The 19,156-nt window shown below is 42.3% G+C and overlaps 1 long non-coding RNA gene across 1 annotated transcript; it reads left to right on the plus strand.

The window, feature by feature from the left end:
- The first annotated feature begins 4,946 nt into the window (after positions 1-4,946).
- Positions 4,947-19,156, plus strand: LOC117803411. Its single transcript, XR_004627252.1, has 3 exons — positions 4,947-5,265; positions 6,209-6,414; positions 19,098-19,156. It is a non-coding gene; the product is annotated as an uncharacterized LOC117803411 (long non-coding RNA).

Here is a 19,156-nt window from a genome sequence, read left to right on the forward strand (position 1 = left end):
GAGAGAGGGGAGCTCACATGAGTGGGAGGAGGAGGGGCAGAGGGAGAAGGAGAGAGACTCTCAAGTAGGCTCCACACCCAGTGCAGAGCCCAGCACTAGGCTTGATCCCACAGTCCTGAGATCATGACCCACACTGCAATCAAGAGTTGGACGCTTAACCAAACCAGCCACCCAGGTGCCCCTGAATTTTATTTTTAAAAAGATGTTGCTGTAGATTAATTTATGTCCCCTCAAAATTCTTATATTGAAATCCTAATCACTAATGTAATGGTAATAGGAGGTGGAGTCTTTGAGAGTTATTAGGTAATGAGAGGAGAGCCCTCCTGAATGGAATTAATGCCCCCCCCCACACACACACACAGAGCCCCCTCACCCCTTCCACCATGTAAAGACACAGTGAGAAGGCGGCTATCTGTGAATCAGGAAGTCCTCACTACCAAATCTGCCAGTGCCTTCACCTAGAACTTCCCAGACTCCAGAACTGTGAAAAGTTAATTTCTGTTGTTTATAAGCCACCCTGTCTATGATATTCTGTTACAGCAGCCTGAACAAAGAGAAATCTAAGAAGAAAAAAACAAAAATGCAAACAAAACACAACACAGCACAGTTGGTGTCCCACCCACTCCCACCAGTTTCTGTATAATAATCAATAGTTTTTGAGCATTCACTATGTTGTAGAAACTAGCGTACTTGCTTTATATAGCTTATCTCATGGAATCTACTTTATCCCCATTTCAGTGATGGGGCGTGAAGAGGTTAAAGAATGTGCCAGAAAGCACACAGATAGATAGTACTTGGTGGGACCAGGACTTGTCTCGTTCTCTAGAACACACTCTTAAGCACTGGGCCTCACTATCTTTTGGACGTGGAAAGACAAAGCTGCATCCTAGTCTTAGCCACTAGTCTTGCCATCTTGGGCCGATGTATTTAAATTTCTGTATTCTTCTGTAAAATAGAGAAAACTATATCACTCTCTTAGGGCTGTTCTAGGGCTGGAGGATTTAAGCTATGAAAAATGCCTATGAAAGCAGAATGCTAGGCATTCCATAAGGATTGGTTCCTCCCTTCCCTCTTTCCTTCCTTCTTTCTTTGGCTGGTTGGCTATTTTCTCTGACTACTTTCTTTTGACTCCCCCAGTGTGCAATTCCCAGTAATAACATCAATGTTCCTTTTGGCATATTTATTAACCAAACATTTCCCTCTACCTGTCTTAGGTCTTCCATTTCAACTGTGATCACGTCGTTGCTCATTTTGTTTGTTTTTGTAATAGGTCACCACAAGTCTTTTTTTTTTCCTATGGGGAGGAGAAGACAGAGTGTAATTTACAAATTAAGTCAATGAGAGTAGGAGGCCCTGTGGGCGCTCATAACTCTGTCATCACTCTTGGAAATGATTGTGTAAAGCACATACCCTTTCACCAAAGTCAGCAGTTCTGTTTTGACGCAGAGGGGACACAGTGACCTGCTGGGAAAGTCTGTCCTTCAGTTCCTGCACACACAGTTAAACTTGGCATTTATTTAGCTTGGGCTGCCTTCCACTTTCTGTAACTGTGAGTCCCTTCAGAAGTGCAGCCTTCTGATTTTACGGGTGAGTCACAAATACGACGCGTGAAATTAAGGTGCCGGCACAGATTTGGAGGATCGATTTCCTTTCCTGAGGAGAACAAACTATTTTAGTCTTTGCTTAAGGTGGTCAAAAGCAAGACCCTTCCATAGAGGAAACAAAATCTGACCTAAAATTAGAGCGGCTGAGTGATCAGGAACAGACGTCATCCCTGCAGCTGTGTCTCCATTCATTGGGCGGATTCCAGAAAGCAAAAGCCTGAGTTGCTTGCTCCTCCCACAGGGCAGGGATGCCAGTTTTTATCCTATCTGAAAGAAAATCCCCCTTGACTGATCCACCCACCAGAGATTCCTCCTGGGCTGTCCTAAACTGTTTGCATCACCCCTACTTTGCAAAGGGCCAGTTGCATCACTAAGAAGCGGAAGCCCTGGAGGAATCTCATCTCTGCCAGTTTCTCTAAATTGTTACTACTTTTAAAAGTGAAACCAACCATCTGCTTCCTCCACTTAGCACATTCCTGAGGAGCTGCAGCCACATGCTAGATTAGCCAGGCAAGGGAGGGGGCCTTGGGCTCAGAAGTGAAGGCCCAGTTTCTTCCTTTCCTGATCCAGAGCCCAGTTTCAGCTCAAAACTCTGTTAACCTGCCTTTAATTCCCCCTAACTGCCAGGTTCTTTAAGTGGTCCAAAGAGGTCCTGCCTTCATAATACCCAAATAAGGAGATCCAGGCTGGGTCCTGCTCTTAGGGAGACTGAAGGGCTTGGAGTAGACTGGGCCCAGGGTTCATTGGCAAGACGACCCTGGCACCCGAGGATTTGCAATAATGATTCTTCTTGAAATCATGCAAAATAGGCACGTGAGGCACTGAGTAGTGCCTAATTCAGGCAGCTTTGCAGGTACCAAGAGTTTACTCTTTCCCCTGTTTCTGAGCTCCTTGCTATGTAAAGCCTAAGAAGGTGTTTTGGGATTTGGCTCTTTGAATAAAGAAAGGCTAGGGAGGGAAACCTAACATGTTCTCCTTCACCTTTGGTGTACCTATTATACTCATCTGGTGCCCCAGCTCCTCGCCTCTACCTTTACCCACTTCTCCGACTTTGAATTTGCTGAATTAGTGGCACCCCTTTCAACTGCAGTCTGTGGACTACGTCATGGGCTTCCTCTGTTCACTGGCGTTGTGCAGACTGCTCAGTCACTGCCTGCCCAGAGGCGGAGAGAGCTGAGCCAGCTTCTTATGAATGAGAAGGAAGGAATCATCACTGGCACACCCCACTGCAGCTTTTCCCAAGCAGCTTCCCAGGTATTAACTTGTGCTAACAGTGAAAGGGACATTTCTTAGGTATAAATTTCCACACCTCAATGTCGATCGGCACAAACTTGCTCCGTGTTGAAACCAAAAAGGAATGTTTTGCAGATAATCACTGTGTTCTAACTTAATTCTTTAGATTCTTTCTTGCATTCCAAATATTGCTGGCCTGGATTTGTACCTAGAGGCAGTTTGCAGAAGGAAAAATATTTAACAAGGCATATTTTTTCCATTGAATCCTCCAAACACATTACCTTTATAAAATTTAGATTATCAGATATTTTCACACAGCTCAGGATATCATCTTAATTGCTGAGAATTCGTCTCAAAAAATGCTTTTATAAATAAAAGTCTTGGGCACTTTCTTTAAGGACAAAGCTAGAAATAACTGGATGTCACTGTCCTTGCCAGTCGTATGCTAGTCCAAGCAGACAAACCAAAGGGAGTATCTGGATGGTATGCTCAATGTGGCACTTTCACTGGAGACCAGAAACTCATTCCCTTATTTTTGTGTAATGTCTCACACACAACTCTTAAGGGTAAGGAGGAGTTAGCCAGGTCAGCAATATAATAAAACCCAGTTGGAACTAGGGACTCAGTGCTGCCAAGACTCTCAGTCTTTTTCTCATTTGTCTGCATGTAGGGCTCATCCTTTCTCACTGCTGAGTGGTTTTCTACACACTTGGATAAAACATGGTCACCAACAACTCTTGAGTTTGACCTTTTACAATTTCTGCCAGCTGAGATGACGTCTCTCCCCCTACCCTCAATTTCTCTCTCTCTTCTCAAGTCCAGAGGTCCTTTGACAGAGAATTCATTGATTCAGTTCAGGAAACCCAGAGAACGGTTCACTCTGACCAGGGGTTTGGAACAAGGAGATGTGTTCATGGAAAACCAAAATGTTTTGAATGACTCAAGTGGGGAAGTCACTGGTGGTTAATTTCATGAATGGTCTTCTATGACATATTTGGATTTTACTTTGAAGGTAATGAAGGAGTCGCTAGAGGATTTTAAACAAGGTAGTGGCATGATAAGAGTATATTTTATAAGCACACTGCAATGTAGAAGAGAAGACTAAGAGGGTATCAGGTCGGTGCAGCCATGCATCAGCACCTGTGAACTACAGTGTCTCCGCACATCTGTGCCTCATGTGAGATTCAGTCCCAGAGTGCCAATGACCTGGGACCCGCCTTTAGCCTTTAGTCAACTAATAGCCAAGATGCCTTGCCCCTTTTAATGGGATTGGCAGAATCTAGTGGAATGCACTTAGTCCTGACCCAGGATAACGAGAGAATATTTGTGGGTTCTGATCCCAAGGAAGCTTTTTTACCACACTCTCTCTGCCCCTGCTTGCTGTGAGAAAATGCATCTGAGGGATTATGGTGATAGGAAACAGCTTTCATTTCTCTTCCCAGAGTAAGGGAAGAAAGTTATTTTTATTGCATGCTTGGGAACTACATTAGAAGTGCCCCTACATAAGTGTAGGAGAGAAAAAAACATTTCTCAACCCTCTTAGGGTTTCAGTTGGGTCTGAAAATTAAACTGACAAAGACAACACAAAAACAGATACATAGATAAATGGAACAGAAAACCCAGAAATAAATTCACAATTATATGGTCAATTAATCTATGACAAAAGAAGCAAAAATATGTAATGAGAAAAAGAAAGTCTCTCCAACAAATGGTGCTAGGAAAACTGGACAACTACAAGCAAAAGAATGAAACTGGACAACTTTTTTACTCTATACACAAAAATAAACTCAAAATGGATGAGAGATCTACCTGTGAGACCTGAAACCATAAAAGAGCCCAGGCTCTTTTATGATGAATCTTCAAAGGCCAAAAACCAAGAGAAAGTAGAAACCCAAAGAAGAAGGGCAACATTTGAGTGCATAATGGCTGAAAATTTTCCAGAATTGCTAAAAATTTACTCTCAGGACACCCCAAACAAGATAAGTGAAAGGAAACTTACATCCAGACACACTATGCTGAATATACTGCTCTGCACTTGACTTCATTTTCCAGCCCCTTCTATGGGTTGGGTTTGGTTTGGATCCATTCAGTTCTGTTGGTCATCGGGAATGCTACAGACTACATTTCCCAGATTCCACAGCTGAGGTCCTGGATATGACTTAGCTTCTGCCCATGCTGACCTGTCTGACTTGGAAGACAAAAGGGAGGTGAGGCCATCTCCCTTCTACAGCTCTGTCTGATGAGTATGGTCCTGCGCTATGAGTGTTTCAAGGCAATGGTGACACCTGGACTCAGTGAGCCAGTGCATGGCAGGCACAAGCGTGACGAGTTCACAGGCATTGAAGCATTTAGGCTGCTGGGCACAGCATTTCTCTGTTGGGTCACCCACTTCATGGAGCTTCCTGGCTTCGAAACTGCATCTGCGTCAGTAAGTTCTGGACCCGGGGTGAGGACAGACCTCCCCTCCCCCATGTTAAATCTCACGTGTTCCCTGTGTTAAGTCTCCCTCTCCTTATTCCTAGCCCTGAGGAAGACTGTGTGGGTCTCCCACTAGCAGAGAATAAATTAAAAAGATATAGAAAATCATCACTCCCAAATGCTCTGGGTTCACTCTGAGAAGCAGCTGCCACTCCTGCCTCTGCCTCTGCTTATGCGTCTGTGTCTGTATCAGATGGAGCTCCTTATTCCGGGTGCCTGCCTGAAAAGGGTCTCTGATGGGCAAGAGGGCAAGAAGCTTTGCTTCAGCCACTGCCATCTGATTACCTGGATCTTCCGCTGCAATGCTGCGCCCCCTACCATCATGCCCTCTGACAGGTTCCCGCTCTCTTGGGTCAGAGAACCCTTGCTAACAGTCTCTTCTGTGGTGTCTTTCCTCCTTTTCATTTTCATTTTTTTCTTCCTTGATAAAGCTGCAGCCTTGTAACAGTAATGGTAGCTCTTGGGTTCATTAGATCTGATGTAACGTTTTTTGCTTACCAATTTATTTTTTTCAGGTTTTGTTTTATTTCATTTCTGCTAATTTCCTTAGGACTTTTAATGTGTCTTTTCCTCCTACATAATCAAATTAAGTGCTTTATTTGTTTATTTTCTCATTATTTTTAACAGTAAAAACACTGAAGACTGAGAATGGACCTCTGAGTATTTCTGTGACTTCGCCCTAAAGGTTTTCTTTATTATGAGGAGCTCTAACTTTTATCCAAAGTCTGTTACTAAGTCATTTGCTTGTGTCTTTTTTAGTGGTTATATTGGAGAGTTTTAAAATATTTTTCATATGGTTTTTGTTGTTATTTATTTGAATTCTTGCTTTAATAATAATAATAACAATAAAGTATTACTGATAACTATTTCTCATTTTATTGCACTGTGACCAGAGAGCACAACCTGCAGAATTTCTTCTGTTGTTCATTTTTTTTGGATCTAAGGAAAATAATTCTACTCATCAGAAATTCCTGATACTTGTCTTACTGATATTCGCTGATGTTCTCAAACAACTTATGTAGGCACCTAAAGCCAAACAAAGTATGCAGATGTCTGAAGCCATGAGCCTCCCAGATGTCACTTGAGGGCTATCCACAAGGTAAGACATCATAATCTAAAACTGCTCTGTAGCAAATTGAAAGGAAACTCCCCCTCAATGAGCCAAATTCCTAGCCTAATCATCTCTCTCGAAATTTCCCATACATTCCTGTCAGTCTCGTATATCAAGACATTTTCTATTGAGTTAGTGTGATTTGCTTTCTCTTTAAAATATCATTACTCATTTTTTAGATATCTGCTCCTCTGACCACATCATTTCAGCAGACTGGTTGATACCATCATTTCTCCCTGACACATGCCATTCTGCAATTATTTGTTTCCAATTATAAATCTGCCACACAGGAGCAAGTACCATTTTTTGTTTATTTTTGCATCTCCAGAGCAATTCACTACCCACTGCATACATGTTTGCTGAATTCAGTTTATCAAATTTTGAAAGCATTTTGTTTAAAAAAAAAAAAGATCATATACCTGTCTTTTATTTCTATAACAAGATGTTAGGAAGAGATGCTTGCCTCTTCATCTCACTCATAGAAGGAGTGTGGCTTTCCATGGGGCTACTGAAAAAAGCTTAATTTGGGATCACTATATGTCATAGAGGTTTGAGGCTTAATGTTCACCCAAAGATGGGGTGCCTGGGTGGCTCAGTCAGTTAAGCTTCCAACTCTTAGTTTCAGTTCAGGTCATGATCTCCCAGGCATTGGATTGAGCCCTGCGTCAGCCTCTGTACTCAGTATGGAGTCTGTTTCAGATTCTTTCTCCCTCTTCTCTGCTCTGCCCCCCACCCAACTCTCACTCTCACTTGCACATTCTCTCTCTCTCTCTCTCTCTCTCTCTAAAATAAATTAATTAAATTAAAATAAATAATGTTCACCCAAAGAATCTCAACTCAAATACGAGCTAACTGCTCTGGTGGCAAGGAAACAGAACATGCTATTATGTTGAGATTGGCCAACACTACTAGAGTTTGTCAAGGCAAAGATGTTGATGGGAACCAGGTGTGAGAGCCCATGTTGGGTGTTTGTCCTCTACAGCCACCTAAAGGGGCAGTGGAACCCCAGCAGCAAAAATTTGGAAATAAATGCCGACAGAAAGCACAGTAACTACAGAAGGCTCAAGTAACCATCTAGATTAGAGAAGTATCTGCTCAAGACAAGGGAACTGAAGTCTGAGAGACTTGATCCTAGCTTCCAAAGGGCCAACAAAGTGCTTCATGAAAGACTCTGCTTTAAACACCTTCCATGTTTAAGCTGACTTTATTTGGTCAGTTCAATTGATGCTTTTTCTATTCCTTTACAATCCCACACCAGCAAGGTAAGAAAGGATAAAAAGACAAAGAGTTAGGGAAGAAGTTAACCATGATCCCCTTTCCCACTAGAAGTTTCCAGGCTGAAACAGGCTGATATATAGGTAGGAGGAAATGAGCCAATAAATCACATTTTGAGATCTCTTTAATATCCTCTCCTAGATATTGTAATTATCTTACACATGACTGTGTTCTTTACTTAAAGTGACCATATATCCTGAATAGAAAAGTCCTGAGGTCTACCAGAGTTTCCAGAGTAGTGAAAGATTACTTCTTCTGAATAAACATTAAAGGGATGGAGGGAGACAATGGACTTGTACTCTTTTTATAGCATGAGTTATACAAGGTCACTCTACTGCTTAGACTTAGATGTGATCCATCCCCAGTGAGGCAGGTAGGGCAGTTCTAAAGCCAAGAGTTACAGAGGCTACCTAGAACCAATAGAATGCAGCTAAGCCTCTTAGTTCCAAAAAGGAACTTACTCTGGCAACTTTAAGCCAAAAAGGAATTTATTATGGTATGTTAAGTACCTCAAGGGGGTGGATAAATAAACGTATGGCTGGGTTTCCAGAAACCCCTCCCAGAAACTCACCATAGAACAGTGCTTCAACCATTGACCCCGAACCCAGAACCAAACCACAGCTGCCCATACATAGCAGTTTTCCTCCCATAACTCACTCTGAAGTCTCATGTCTACTTGGTAGAACCTAGATAATCTGCCAGCACCATTCTACCCAACAAAGGTGGAAATCATAATAGAACAATCAAAGTATAGAGTCTGTTCAAAAGACGTTGCAGGACTCCTGGGTGGCTCAGTCGGTTAAGCATCTGACTCTTGGTTTCCACTCAGATCATGATCTCAGGTTCCTAACATTGAACCCTGCATTGGCTCCACACTCAGTGAGGAGTCTGCTTGTCCCTCTCCCTCTGCTCCCCCCCACCCCACACTCTATCTCTCTCCCATAAATAAATAAAATCTTTTTAAAAAAGATACTGGACAGCCACACATGACAGATGTTTTTAACTCAGGGCGTAAGTACTGAGTATGCCCTTTATTCTGGTTTCTCATCCTGTTCATTGCACTGTGGGGTATTTCTTTTTTTTTTTTTAATTTTATTTTATTATATTATGTTAATCACCATACAGTACATCCCCAGATTCCGATGTAAAGTTTGATGCTTCATTAGTTGCGTATAACACCCAGTGCACCATGCAATACGTGCCCTCCTTACTACCCATCACCAGTCTATCCCATTCCCCCACCCCCTCCCCTCTGAAGTCTTCAGTTTGTTTCTCATAGTCCATAGTCTCTCATGTTTCATTCCCCCTTCTGATTACCCCCCTTTTCTTTATCCCTTTCTTCCCCTACCGATCATCCTAGTTCTTATGTTCCATAGATGAGAGAAATCATATGATAATTGTCTTTCTCTGCTTGACTTATTTCACTTAGCATTATCTCCTCCAGTGCCGTCCATGTTGCAGCAAATGTTGAGAATTCGTTCTTTCTGATAGCTGAGTAATATTCCATTGTATATATGGACCACAGCTTCTTAATCCAGTCATCTGTTGAAGGGCATCTCGGCTCCTTCCATGATTTGGCTATTGTGGACAATGCAGCTATGAACATTGGGGTGCATATGGCCCTTCTCTTTACTACGTCTGTATCTTTGGGGTAAACACCCAGTAGTGCAATGGCTGGGTCATAGGGTAGTTCAATTTTTAACTTTTTAAGGGACCTCCACACTGTTTTCCAGAGTGGCTGTACCAACTTGCATTCCCACCAACAATGTAGGAGGGATCCCCTTTCTCCACATCCTCTCCAACAATTGTTGTTTCTTGCCTTGTCTATCTTTGCCATTCTAACTGGCGTAAGGTGGTATCTCAGTGTGGTTTTGATTTGAATTTCCCTGATGGCTAATGATTTTGAACATTTTTTCATGTGTCTGTTAGCCATTTGTATGTCTTCATTGGAAAAGTGTCTGTTCATATCTTCTGCCCATTTTATGATTTGTTTATTTGTTTCTCGTGTATTGAGTTTGAGAAGTTCTTTGTAGATCTTGGATACCAGTCCTTTATCTGTGGTGTCCTTTGCAAATATATTCTCCCATTCCGTGGGCTGTCTCTTAGTTTTTTTGACTGTTTCCTTGGCTGTGCAGAAGCTCTTTATCCTGATAAAGTCCCATAAGTTCATTTTATCTTTTATTTCTCTTGCCTTTGGCGATGTGTCGTGAAAAAGGTTGCTCTGGCCGATGTCATAGAAGTTGTTGCCTATGTTCTCCTCTAGAATTTTGATGGATTCCTGTCTCACATTGAGGTCTTTCATCCATTTGGAGTTTATTTTTGTGTATGGTGTGAGAGAGTGGTCAAGTTTCATTCTTTTGCATGTAGCTGTCCAATTTTCCCAGCACCATTTATTGAAGAGACTGTCTTTTTTCCACCGGATGTTTTTTCCTGCTTTATCAAAGATTAGTTGCCCAAAGAGCCGAGGGTCCATTTCTGGGTTCTCTATTCTGTTCCATTGGTCGATGTGTCTGTTTTTGTGCCAGTACCATGCTGTCTTTGTGATCACAGCTTTGTAGTACAGCTCGAAATCCGGCATTGTGATGCCCCCAGCTTTGTTTTTCCTTTTCAACAGTTCCTTGGAGATTCGGGGCCTTTTCTGGTTCCATACAAATTTAAGGACTATTTGTTCCAGTTCTTTGAAAAATGTCCTCGGTATTTTGATCGGGATAGCATTGAAAGTGTAGATTGCTCTGGGTAGTATGGACATTTTAACTATGTTAATTCTTCCAATCCATGAGCATGGAATATTTTTCCATCTTTTTATGTCTTCCTCAATATCTTTCAAAAGTGATCTATAGTTTCTAGGATATAGGTCCTTTACGTCTCTGGTTAAGTTAATTCCAAGGTAACGTATGGTTTTTGGTGTTATTGTAAATGGGATGGATTCCCTAATTTCTCTTTCTTCAGTCTCGTTATTCGTGTATAGAAATGCAACTGATTTCTGGGCATTGATTTTGTATCCTGCCACCTTACTGAATTGTTCTATAACTTCTAATAGTTTGGGAGTGGATTCCTTTGGGTTTTCCATATAGAGTATCATGTCATCTGCAAAGAGAGACAGTTTGACTTCTTCTTTGCCGATTTGGATACCTTTGATCCCTTTTTGTCTTCTGATTGCTGTTGCAAGGACTTCTAGTACTATGTTGAATAATAGTGGCGAGAGTGGGCATCCTTGTCGTGTTCCTGATCTTAAGGGAAAGGCTTCCAGCTTTTCCCCATTGAGAATAATGCTTGCAGTAGGCTTTTCATAGATGGCTTTTATGAGATTGAGAAATGTACCCTCTATTCCTACACTCTGAAGGGTTTTAATCAGGAAAGGATGCTGTATTTTGTCAAATGCTTTTTCTGCATCAATTGAGAGGATCATATGGTTCTTGAGTCTTTTCTTGTTGATATGATGTATCACATTGATTGATTTGCGAGTGTTGAACCATGCTTGCATCCCAGGTATGAATCCCACTTGGTCATGATGGATAATCCTTTTAATGTACTGTTGGATTCTATTAGCAAGGATCTTGTTGAGGATTTTGGCATCCATATTCATTAGAGAAATCGGTCTGTAATTCTCCTTTTTGAGGGGGTCTTTGCCTGGTTTGGGGATCAAGGTAATATTAGCCTCATAGAATGAGTTTGGTAGCTTTCCTTCTGTTTCTATTTTTTGAAATAGCTTTAGGAGAATAGGTATTATTTCTTCTTTGAATGTTTGGTAGAATTCCCCAGGAAAACCGTCTGGGCCTGGAGTTTTATTATTTGGAAGGTTGTTTATCACTGACTCAATTTCTTCATAGTTAATTGGCCTATTTAAGAAATCTATTTCTTCCTGTTTCAGTCTTGGTAGTTTATAGGTTTCCAGGAAGGCCTCCATCTCTTCCAGATTGTTTAGTTTTTTGGCATATAGCTGTTGATAAAAGTTTCTAATAATCCTTGCAATTTCAATGGTGCTGGTCGTGACCTCTCCCTTTTCAGTCATAATTTTAATAATCTCAGTCCTTTCTCTTTGTTTTTGGACAAGTTTTGCCAGTGGTCTATCAATTTTATGGATTCTCTCAAAGAACCAGCTTCTAGTCCTGTTGATCTGCTCTACTGTGCTTCTGGTTTCTAATTCATTGATTTCTGCTCTAATCTTGGTCAACTCCTTCCTTGTCAGTGGGTTAGGCCTGTCCCTCTGTTGCTGTTCCAGTTTCTTGAGGTGAGAATATAGAAACTGCATTTTAGATTTTTCTATTCTTTTGAGTGAGGCTTGGATGGCTATGTATTTCCCCCTTAGGACTGCCTTTGCAGTATCCCATAGGTTTTGGACCGTTGTGTATTCATTCTCGTTGGTCTCCATAAATTGTTTAATTTGTTTTTTGATTTCCTGGTTTATCGAGTCATTCTTGAGCAGGATGGTTCTTAGCCTCCAAGTGTTTGAGTTTCTTCCAGGTTTTTCCTTGTGGTTGAGTTCCAATTTCAGAGCGTTGTGGTCTGAGAATATGCAGGGGATAATTTCAATCTTTTGGTATTGGCTGAGACCTGTTTTGTGTCCCAGAGCATGATCTATTCTTGAGAATGTTCCATGGGCATTTGAATAGAATGAGTATTCTTTGGTTCTGGGGTGTAGTGTTCTATATATATCTATGAGGTCCAACTCGTCGAGTATGGCATTCAAAGCCTTTGATTCTTTGCTTAGTTTTTGCCAGGGTGTTCTGTCTATTTCTGATAGTGGGGTGTTGAGGTCCCCTACTATTACTGTGTTCTTATCTATATGTCTCTTTATTTTGGTTAAGAGTTGGCTTGTGTATCTTGCTGCTCCCCTGTTGGGGGCATATATATTAATAATTGTCATATCCACTTGTTGAATACTTCCTTTAAGAATAATATAGTGCCCTTCTGTATCTCTCTCTATGGCCTCTAGTTTAAAATCCAGTCTATCTGATATGAGAATTGCTACTCCAGCTTTCTTTTGAGGTCCATTTGCGTGGAAGATGGTACTCCATCCCCTTACTCTAAGTCTGAATGCATCTTTGGGTTCAAAATGAGTCTCTTGTAGACAGCAAATGGATGGGTCATGTCTTTTTATCCAATCTGCAACCCTGTGGCGTTTTATGGGAGAGTTTAAGCCATTTAGATTGATAGAGATTATTGACAGATATGATTTTAATGATGCCATTTCTCTTTAAAGTCTTTGTATCGGTTGTGACTTGCTGCTCTGTATCACTCTTGGGGCCTTTTTACCTTTATAGAGCCCCCCTTAATATCTCCTGTAGGGCTGGTTTCGTGGTTACGAAATTGGTTAATGATTGGCGATTTTGGAACGTCTTTATTTCTCCATCAATTCTGAATGACAGCTTTGCTGGATAAAGGATCCTTGGCTGCATGTTTTTCTCTGAAAGAGCTTTAAAAATGCCCCCCCAAGCCTTTCTCTCATTCCAGGTCTCTGTAGACAGGTCTGACGTAATCCTGATACCTTTGCCTTGGTACGTGAGAAATTTCTTTGCCCTGGCCGCTTTCAATACTGTATCCTTGGATCTAATATTTGCGAATTGCACTATGACATGCCGTGGCGTAGGTTTGTCCTGGTTGAGCTTGGATGGGGTCCTCTCTGCCTCTTGGACACGAATGCTTGTTTCCCTTGCTAGATTAGGGAAGTTTTCAGCTACAATTTGTTCAAATATCTCTTCTAGACCTCTGTTTTTCTCCACCCCTTCAGGGATGCCGATGATTCTGACATTGGATCGTTTCATAGAGTCAGTAATCTCCCGTAATCTACATTCGTGGGCGTGGATTTTTTTAAGACCAGCTTCTATTTTCGTTTTTTCTTCTACTAACCCATCCTCCAATTCGCTAACGCGTTCCTCTGCCTCGGTGACCCTGGCCGTCAGAGCCTCTAGTTTTGACTGCATTTGGCTCATAGAATTTTTAATTTCTGTCAGATTCGCTCTCATTTCTGCCCTTAGGGATTCTATATTCTCAGCAACGCTTTCTCTGATGCTTTTTTCAAGTTTACTCATCATCTTGACCATTGTTGCTCTGAATTCCATTTCTGATAATTGGGATACATCCATATGTATTAATTCTGTGGCCGAGGCCAATTCTGTGGCAGAGGCCACAGACTCATTATCTTTTCTTTGCTGGGGGGGACTTCTCCTTCTCGTCATTCTGATGAAGAGAGATTGCAGGGTTGTCCAGAGCCCAAGTGTTGACTGGGACCCAGGCCGTGCGCCCTTGTTTTATAGAGATCTTAGGGATGTGGGCTTCTTCCTTAAAGAGTTTATTTATTTATTTGAGAGAGAGAGAGACAGTCAGCAAGAAAGGGAACCCAAGCAGAGGAGTGGGAGAGGAAGAAGCAGGTTCCCGGTGGAGAAGCCCGATGAAGGACTCCTTACGGAGCGTTGTGATCACACCCTAATCCGAAGACAGGTGCTTGGTGACTGCGCCACTCAGGCGCTCCGGGTTGTGGGCTTCTTGATTTTTCAGCCTGCCTTCTGGGGGAGGGGCCTGCCTGCAGGTCTTCAGAAAACCCTGTTTGGGTAGAGTCTCCGTGTCCCCTGGGAGGGGGGATGGGGATGGGCACCCTGTGAGCTGGTATTTCCAGGCTTTTGTTCTCTGGCGGCTTTCCCTGGCGGTTTGCTATGCCTCTTCTGAGAGAGCAGCAGCGGCTGAAATTCAGCCTCTGTCTCAGAACAGAGGGATCGCGGATCGTTCTCCACTGATGTTCTGGCCACTTTAATTCTGTTTCTGTTGGTGCTGCTCAACCCTGCAGCATCCCGGGGCTGTGCGCCCCACACCTGGTGTCCCAGCCCTCACTTCCAGGGCCGGCGCGTCTCTGTCCTTTGTGTTTGCAACCCCGCCAGCCACCAGTCGCCAGCCGCCCCGCGCACGCTCCCGGAGCTCCCGGTCTCAGCCTCGATCCAGTGAGCACACCGGAGCTCCGGAGCTCCGTGAGATGCTTGGTGGCGCACGCTTCCAGCTCACGGACTCAGTCTGCTGTTTCCAGAGTGCGGGTCTGCGGTCCACGTGCTCCCCGGTGCAGGTGGCCCGCCAGCCGCCCTGCGCGCGCTCCTGGAGCTCCCGTTCTAAGTCTGCTGTCTCGCGGGTGCCGTCCGCGAGTCCGCCTGCTCCCCCCTTACAGGTGGCCCGCCAACCGCCAGCCGTCCGCGTGCGCTCCCGGAGCTCCCTTCTCAGCCTGCTGTCTCAAGCGTGCCGGTCCGCGGTCTGTCCGCTCCCCCTTGCAGGTGGCTACCGCTTCCCGGCGCCCTGACACGGCGGCTCCCTCCCTCTTCTGTTTAGCTTCCGATATCTGTGCGCGGTTTCACGGCTCCCCGCTGTACCTCGATACTCAGCGCTGGAGATGTTCATTTGTAGAGATCCGGATGTATCTTCCTGCGTCTCAGGCTGATTCCGTGGATGTTCCTGCTGGTCTCTGCACCTGTTTAGGAACCACAAAGATTTCAAGTTTCCAGGCTAACTGCCTAACACTTTTACTTTTTTTGCTACCCAATCTTAACATTCAGCTATGAACCACCATGCCCATGCAAACTTCTTACGGAGTTCCGACTCACAAGGACTTCTTTTTCCAATACAATAGCAGTCTGTATCTGCCCCATTCATCTGCACTCATAACATCTTTCACTGACTATTATCTTGTGTCTTGTTTGTAAAGCTGCTGGAATGGAGTGAAGAGAACGTAGTCAGGGTTTTTTTCTTATAGACATTCATACATGATACATGACAAGCGTTTGGCAAGTATTTCTATAATTGTCACATTTAGAAGTCAGGATACCAATGGATAGTAAGCTTCTGAAAAACAATCCAAAGTGATGTAATCAAAGTTTTGCCACTGGCTCAGTGTGTACCCACCTTTACCTATGGCTTATGGGGAGCCTGCCCACACAATGTACCTAACTCAGTGCTTGTTTTCCACCCCCACTCAGTGTCCCTGCCCACTTCCATGTCAATCCCAAAAGCATGGCAAGCTTCCAAGTTATTCTTCACAATTCCCTGAAGAAAGTTTCTGTAATACTGGTGTGAGTAATGGGGACATGTCATAAGTCAGGTGTGTGACTTGTGACATACGCTGTAGGTTAGTGGTTCTTGAAGAGCTTCTGGGGCAAAGGTGAACCCTTGCAAGCAACTTGGTCTGGGCTAGCATCAAATGACCCCCTCCTGTGAAAACCAGTCCCTTCCTCCTCATATGAGTTTCTTCTAACACTGTTTTTTAACCAGAGGGAATAGTTCTGTTTGTTAAGTTTGCTGCCTCTTTTTCGTGGTACAGGTTTTCTTTGAGTGTTTGTGCATTTTTGTACTGAGGAACCTGGTTTTGGGTCTGCCTATTCTGGTTACCTGACTCTGGTCATTGTGGGAGGGGAGAAGAGCATGAAGTTGGGCCTTAGTCTTACTCTCTGCTTTTAGTACGCATGTATACCACTGCCCACTGCGTAACAAACAGCTCCAGATACAGTGACTCTATTCATCACCTTGATGAAGGCTCCAAGGTCCCCTCCCACTTCTTGTATCTGTGGACTCTAGGCTCGAAAGCCCCTCAATCACTTCTACCTCCACCATTATTTTTCTCCTGCTTATGATTTGGTTTATAATTTTGGAGGATTGATTTCTTTGTAAATTGACTGTAGTGTGATTTTTATCCATTCAGTATTCTCAAAATTTCACATTCACTGACATAGTAATTACCTAGGGTCTATCTGGGTAGTGTTTATTACAAATTAATAGTCCCTTAATAGTAGGTTTTCATAACACTTTATAATTTACAAAACTCTTATGATTATCTCATTTAATTCTCACAATTTTGTCATGAAATTTTATAAATAGAGACAGAGTAACTTGAGAGTTTAGTGACTTCTGCAAAGTCATATAACCATAAACGAAAGAAATTAGATCTATGTACTCTATGCCATATAAGTAGGTCACAGGATGTTCAGTTTTGCTACCTACAAAGTGTTAAAACTTCCCTCCACATCCTCTCTCCCCATTGGAATAACTCTCCTACCTGTAGGACTCCCATCACAACTCAATTCCTTGCTTATGTTGACTAGAACTCCCGATTTAGGTCCATCTCCATGGTTAATTTTTCACTGTTTTAAGTACCTCCAGTACTTAAATTTTTAATACTTCAGTTACAGAGAACCCTTCTTTATCTTACTAATGCCAATCAATTTTAGCATCTACCTGGAACACCAGGTTAACAAAAATAATGAAGCTAACTCAGGCATGACAGAAGAGAATGTCTACATGAATGAGCGATGCCTGCCATGCAGTGGAGGGGAGGGTGACAGCCTCTGAGACACTTAAACCTACAGTTTCCCCACTTATTCTGCTTGCATCTCTCCTCACCATCACCTGTCTTTTCTGTTGGCTAAGTTTCTTTAGTGGGTATGGGGCTCAAGTGTATTATTATATACCTATATACTTATGTCAAGATATTTCTGATTTGGCAAGAGTATCTACCTATTTGTTTCACAGCAACTTTTAAAGGATTTCGCTGACTTTGACCAAGTTGCAAAGGAATCCAGATATGCAGTGAATTTTATTTGTATTTCAAGCTATTCTGACATTGACCAGGAAGGCAGGAGTTGGTGACTGTTGATAAAAAAATTTTCAATATGTGAAAGTAATTTCACATATTGTGAACATTAAGTAATTTTTAAACAAACATGAATGAAAGTTGATCTATAAGTCTCAGAAACACAGCTTCTCTGGTCCTTGGTCCCAAACCTCCTTTTTAGAATTTCGGAACTCCATCTGAGTACCTTAAAAGGAGAAAGTTTAGAAAACTTTTGACAAATTATTTTTTCAGAAAGGGAACAAAGAACATGAAAGTGTGAGTAACAATAAAAACTGGAAAATAAACTCAAACTTATGCAAAGAGTTGATGGTATCAGTGTCATATTTGGCAAATGGCAATACATTCCTTCAAACTCATTACTCAACCTCAAAAGAACCAAACGGACTCCTTGGATTTTGTTTGGTTTAAATTAGAGATGATGTTTTCTCTGAAGAAATATTCATCCTTGATTGAATCTTCCTCTAAGCCATGGTGTGTGGGAAGGGAGGAGGAGGAGGAAGAGTAAAAGTGAGGAGTACATATTGATAATGGCAAATCATAGACAAAAGTGGAATTCTGCCATCTTTTCCTCCTTCTGTGGAACAGGAGGCTATGTCATGTGATATCAAGAAAACAAAAAGGACCACCCATCTTTTTCAGAGGAGTTACATTCTGACCTCTTTTTTCTTTTTTTTTTTTAATAATTTTTTATTATGTTATGTTAGTCACCATACAGTATATCCTTAGTTTTTGATGTAATGTTCTATGATTCATTATTTGCATATAACACCCAGTGCACCATGCAATATGTACCCTCCTTAATACCCATCACCGGCCTATCTCAACCCCCACCCTCTTCCCCTCTGAAGCCCTCAATTTGTTGCCTGGAGTCCATAGTCTCTCATGGTTCATTCCTCTTCTGCTTACCCCCCCTTCATTCTTCCCTTCCTTCTCCTACCAATCTTCCTGCTATTTCTTATGTTCCATAAATGAGTGAAACCATATGATAATTGTCTTTCTGTGCTTGACTTATTTCACTTAGCATACTCTTCTCCAGTCCCGTCCATGTTGCTGCAAATGTTGGGTAATCGTTCTCTCTGATGGCTAAGTAATATTCCATTGTATATATGGACCACATCTTCTTAATCCAGTCATCTGTTGAAGGGCATCTCAGCTCCTTCCACAATTTAGCTATTGTGGACAATGTTGCTATGAGCATTGCGGTGCATATGGCCCTTCTCTTCACTACATCTGTATCTTTGGGGTAAATACCCAGTAGTGCAATTGCTGGATCATAGGGTAGCTCAATTTTTAACTTTTTAAGGGACCTCCACACTGTTTTCCAAAGTGGCTGTACCAACTTGCATTCCCACCAACAGTGTAAGAGGGATCCCCTTTCTCCACATCCTCCCCAACATTTGTTGTTTCCTGCCTTGTCAATTTTTGCCATTCTAACTGGTGTAAGGTGGTATCTCAATGTGGTTTTGATTTCAATTTCCCTGATGGCTAATGATGTTGGACATTTTTTCATGTGTCTGTTAGCCATTTGTATCTCTTCGTTGGAAAAGTGTCTGTTCATATCTTCTGCCCATTTTTTGATTTGATTATTTGTTTCTCATGTATTGAGTTTGAGAAGTTCTTTGTAGATCTTGGATACCAGTCTTTTATCTGTAGCATCATTTGCAAATATATTCTCCCATTCCATGGGCTGCCTCTTAGTTTTTTTGACTGTTTCCTTGGCTGTGCAGAAGCTTTTTATCTTGATGAAGTCCCACAAGTTCATTTTTTTCTTTTGTTTCTCTTGCCTTTGGAGATGTGTCATGAAAAAGGCTGCTGTGGCCGATGCTGCCCAGAACAATCTACACTTGCAAT

The sequence above is a fragment of the Ailuropoda melanoleuca genome, chromosome 8, assembly GCF_002007445.2.
Source record: "Ailuropoda melanoleuca isolate Jingjing chromosome 8, ASM200744v2, whole genome shotgun sequence".
In the NCBI taxonomy this organism is placed as follows: Eukaryota; Metazoa; Chordata; class Mammalia; order Carnivora; family Ursidae; genus Ailuropoda; species Ailuropoda melanoleuca.